This window comes from Rhinopithecus roxellana, chromosome 3 (genome assembly GCF_007565055.1).
Source record: "Rhinopithecus roxellana isolate Shanxi Qingling chromosome 3, ASM756505v1, whole genome shotgun sequence".
Lineage (NCBI taxonomy): Eukaryota > Metazoa > Chordata > Mammalia > Primates > Cercopithecidae > Rhinopithecus > Rhinopithecus roxellana.
The window spans coordinates 171,087,193-171,092,785 of NC_044551.1; positions in this window are offsets into that span (position 1 = coordinate 171,087,193).

A 5,593-nucleotide genomic window follows, 5' to 3' on the forward strand; every position below is an offset into this window, starting at 1 on the left:
GGGATATTTTCATTGTAGAGATAGTTTATTAGACTCATAAATCACATGCTGAATGAATTCCATTACTGATCCTTGACATATCATGTATATATTCACTTAATGTATACTGCACAATTCTGAACACTGTGTGGTTATTCCCTTGACTGTTTCCCTTGACTGTTTCTGACATAATTCTGGGAGGTGCCAGGGGCATTGATTCCCACTATCTATTCTGCCATCTCTGCTATTCAGTGACCTGTCCCTTCATCTTGTACTCACACAGTGGTTCAGCCTGAGCATAGAACCTTTGAGGGATGTGTCCTGCCATTCTTCCCAGGAATGTGTGAGTGAACACTCTGTTATTAGATGCCTATGCAATTATTTTTTCTAAATAGATTAACCACTGGGGATGCCAGGCATATTCGTCTGTTCAAATCAAGATCGGTTCTCTTGATGCCAAAGGTTAGCAGCAACAGGACATGGCTTCTATTTTGGTAACATTACTAACATAGTGCATGTTCCTCACCATGTTGCCTAGGAGCTTCCAGTGCAGAACAGAGATGTGGTCTGTTCTCAGTGCGTGCCACACACAGACTCCAAACATGAGAGGATGTCAATTGGCAGAAGCAGCTACCTGAAGGAGATGACCAAACAAGGATGTGAAGAATGCTAGCTTTGGCCAAAACTGATTTGAAGATGTAATGAAAAACTGGGGGAGGTGGCTGTTGACCAGGAAAGGATCTTGGGACAGGATAAACAGGCACATTCAAGACTCTCCTAACTTCTGATTTTGTCCAAAGTTTTAACATGAAAGTGAGGTATATGTTAGACTGGGGAGTTCACACATAGCTGGGATGGAAGACACAGCACAAATATTAAGGCCTTGTTCCTGCCTAGGTCCCTTTGCACACAAGCTTTTGGGTTAGAAGACGGCAAGATGTCAATCTCACTGTCTTTTCCTTCCATAGATAATGTCTTGCCGTTGGATGGCACTGACCTAGTGGCTAGCATCACATAAGAAATAGCTATTATTTTTTGAGCAACTACTACGGTCCAGGCAACGTATGTGGCCTTCATTTAATCCTCATAGCAACCCTGTGGGGTAGGCGTTATCATCTCAGTTTCCAGAGGAGGAAACAAAGGCTTAGGGGAACAAAGAAGCCACTTTTTGTCCATAGCAGTGAAACCACAGTGCCCCTGCTCTTCATTCCTGAAGAAAATGCCATGTTTGGACTCCAGTATTGATTATTTTCCCGTTTTTCTTGTAGTGAAAAGTAGTTTATCAGTTATGTCCCATAAGCTTAACTCTCGCTTGTTTTGTCTCTCATTAAATGGCAATTTATTGGAGGTAGCACTCTATAAACAGGGGATAGTGTGTGTATCTGTTTGCCTGAAGATAAGAAAAGGAAAAGGGTACTTCTGGAAAGTGAATTATTTAGCTTAAAATTGATCAGTCTCCCTAAAACATGAGTCAGCAGCAGGAGGGTATGGATCAGCCAGACCAGGAACCATAGGCTTAATTATTAGCTAAATGGGGAGTCAAGGGAAGAACAGCTACCCACTTCCCCCATCACTTCCCTGCAACCGTCTTGTTTGCCCCCAGTCTTATTCTCCCCGTGCTGTGATCCTGTGAGAGGAGCATTAGTGAAAGAGTGAAGAGACAAAGTAGAAAATGTGTGAGATCAGCCTACATCTGCACCCTGCTTCTGATAAAAGTTAATCTCTCTGAGACCTGGCTTCCTTGTCCATAAAATGGGAAAAAATCATAGGGTTCTAAGGATTACCATAATGTGGATAAAAGCTTTGTTCTAGCACAATGTCGTCACATAGAAGAATGAGTTTTTGGCAGCAGTTATTAATGTGATGCTAGTCTATGTGTCACAAATGATGTTGCACTAAGGGGTGGAGGGTTGGGGGCGGGGGTGCAGATGCAAGAGGAGATAGTTTTCAGAGGAGCGCATACTCAGGAGGGACCACTCGGGCTCCATCAGCCATCAGGCTTCCACAGAAAACTTGGGTCCTGGGCATCTAGACCTCTCCTAGGCCCGCTGGATTTCTTTTACTTCTGAAAGATGAGAAACAGCTGTTCTGCCGATGCTGCCAACTCATGGAGAGCTGGGAAGCTCCATGAACTTCACAAGCTATTGCCATAAATTGGAGAGGGAGAGGGGACTTCTCTTTGTTAGGCACTGTAGTTGTGTTTTTCATTTAGTCCTTACGGCAGCCCCAGCAGAGGTTGTGCCTCGCCCATTTCCCCCAGGCGTTCACCATTCTGCTGTATACCCAGAGTCCTGTTGTAAGTACCTGAAACTCTGCCTGAGGACTTCTCTTGGTTTGTATTGACATAAGCTGGGAGTGCCAGGGAATTAGTGCCCCTGGGGCAGCTCTCAGCCAGTGGAAGGGGGGAGGATAAATACCCCAGCTTCCTCACTCAGTGAGGGACAACTCTAAGGCACATTCTACCTATTTCTCAGGGTTCCCTGTGGCAGTGAACCTCTCTAAGCTCCCAGTAGCAACCATGTACACTTCATTGGCTTTCTCTTCCTTCCTGGCTTCCAGCTCCTCTTCCGTGTTCTCCGGATCAGGACTGGGACTAGGGTGATGAGCTTTTATTCTTGGGTTCATCTAAGTGCAAGGTTGGCACCTGTATGAACCCGAGAGGGTCTCTTTACATTCTGTACTCTAGGCATATCACTTGCATTGCCCTAATTCTGGCCCTGTTCTGGATCACTTCCCGAATAAAGTTATTTGCATTCAAATTAGGTCCGCTTCTGGGTTTACCTAACCTAAAGCAAATCCTATGAAGACATTAGTCTCCATGTGTTATACAAGGAAAACCGAGGCTCGGAGGAATGAAGAAATTTGCCTAAGGTCGTTCAGTTGGTAATGTGATGGGATTTTGAACCCAGGTCTGCCCAGCCCCGGAGCTGAAGCTCTCTACTATACCACACTACTTCCTACTTCCCATTTCAGTCACAAAACTAATGACTCAAGGGAAATTTTAGGTTTGGATGAGCTCATTTTTGCCTCTGAATCAGGGTAGCTTTGGCCTTAAGTTGTTAGCAGATGGAAATTTGGGGAGGGGAAGGCAGGTAGTAAGGTAGTAAGTGGATGAGAGGGTTGTAGTTGTCAGTGGAAAGACAGACTAGTGGAAAGACTGCTGAAACAATATGCACCCAGGAAGACAGTAAGAGGTTACTTATTTCCTGTCAGTTTCAAAAGCCCTGGACTTTTTTCTTTTTTTTTTTTTTTGAGACAAAGTCTTGCTCTGTTACCCAGGCTGGAGTGCAGTGGCTGATCTCGGCTTACTGCAACCCATGCCTCCCAGGTTCAAGCAATTCTGCCTCAGCCTCCCGAGTAGCTGGGATTACAGGTGCATACCACCACGCCCGGCTAATTTTTAAATTTTTAATAGAGACGGGTTTCACCATGTTGGCCAGACTGGTCACGAAGTCCTGACCTCAAGTGAGATCACCTCGGCTTCCCAAAGTGAGCCATTTTGCCTGGCCAGCCCTGGACTGTTGAGGTTGTCGGAGGGCTCTTCAGTTTAACAAAAATTTACTGATACTTGTTCCTTACCAGACACAGAACTGAGGTCTAAGGCTGCATGGGTGAATAAGAAACATTCTCTGGGAGCCCACAGTACAATGGAGAAGATGAACACATAAACAGATGCCTTTAATAAACAGATATAAATGCAGTGATACAAGAACATCCAAGATAATACAGAACCAATAAGCAGACCACACTCAGCTGGGGTCAGGGCCAGGAGGAGCTTTTCAGGGAAGGGCTCCTCGTTGTTGATTATAATTTAAGGGATGAGGGAAAATGAGGTGAAAAGGTGGAAGAGGCCAAAGGGAGGGTCATTCCAGACAAGTCAGTGCAAACCAAGACACAACAGAAGTAGCTCCATGTGTGTAGGAGAGCTGCAAGGCACATTCATGATATAAAGGGTGTGGAGCAAATTGGGGGAGCTTATTGAAGATCTCTATGCCTGGCCTGGGGGCACTGTGGGTGGTGAAAAGCCTGTGAGCAAGCTCAGAGGGAAGGCCTGAGCTCCCAGCCCATTGGCAGTGCTCTGCTTGTGCCCACCTCTCCCCCAGCGAACTGTTGTTCCTCATTCCTTAGCTCCATCTGTACAGTTGGAGATTGGCACTAAGGGGCTATGAGGGAACCTTGTGAGGGCTTGTCCTTTCCTTTGTTGGTCAGTGGCCACCTGGTGTCTGAAGAGAACCGCTGGCAGCTGCAGTGCCTCTGCTGTAGCCAGGCTGTCCCAGCTGCTCATAGACCTCAAGCTCAGCCATCCTTCTCTTTCCACTGGCCTTGACCCAGGCTTTCCCTGGCATTCTGACTAGGGAACCAGGACCCCTGCTCCTGGGGTCTGGACACAGACCTTCCAGAAACACGGATGAAGAGCCCTGGCAATGCTTGTCAGGGGCGTATGCTCACCCTGGCTCAAGAAATTGCAGGCTGTCAGCATGAATCACAGCTGGGCCTTTCATATTCAGTTCCACATTCTCCTCTCCCCACTGAACAAAGTGGAGAGGGACTGGGATCCCAGGCTAGGCGGGATGCTATGTTGTTTGTGACAGCCACTCTACCCTCCGCCACCCCATCCCCCACTTCCCTGCCTTTCACAGCCTATATGCCTGGTTGGTACCCAGTAAATTTCACAGCAGGACTGATGTTTGGCATGTTTCCAGGCCTTTTCATGCCACTACTGATAGAGGAGCCACTATCCCTGGTCTCCATCCTGATGTCATGTGGAGGTCTTCTACTATCTGTGGATAATGATAGAGTTACTGCTGACAAGGCAGCCTGAAGCTTTAAAGTGTATCCATGCATTCAACAAAGATTGTTGCAGGCTGTCTGGTATTCTATGTTGGTGCTCCAAGGTTCTGTGTCTTTGAGGAGAAATTTCTGCAGAGAAACAGTTTGTTGGCTAATAGCTCCACAGCAGCCTAACACTCCCCTTCTCCTTCCAGTAAAGAAGACCTACCATGTGAACCTACTCTCTCTGCTCAGCCTACAGACTGAAGTCTAGACTCTGCAGTCTGCCTGTCACCTCCTCTCCCACCATATATCCCCGCTTTGGTGTATCCTCTTCAGGCGCCTGGAGCTGCACCTCATTCCATGAAGGCACCTGTATGTGTGTGATTTGTGGTTGTGTACGTGCTCTCCACTTGGTCAAGAACCACTTTTGTCAGCATACTGCTGTTCTTTCTTCAAGGCTCAGTTGCTTCAGCTAGCCCTGCCCACTTTCTGCAGAGTCAGCCCCTTCCTCTTGTGCTCCCACATTGCCTCTTGCTCAAAAGTACTTACCATAACCTTCCCAGGCCCAGCTCCTTCCAGAGGCGAGCCACCACCTCAAAACTCATTTTATTTGCAAAATAAATAGCCCTCAGCATTGTAGAGGGAATGGCCCAAAACCTTAGACCCAGTTCAAGGCTCCACTTTGCGGTGATCATCTTGCTCAAGTTTTCACCACAGCCTTGCCTAGGCTGGGCTACTCTTAGGGCAGGCCTGGAAGGAAGTGCAGCTTCCTGAATTAGCTGATGTTTGGTAAGTGGTGGTGGAGGAAAAGGGTGGGGCTTGAGGATATTATAACTCAGGT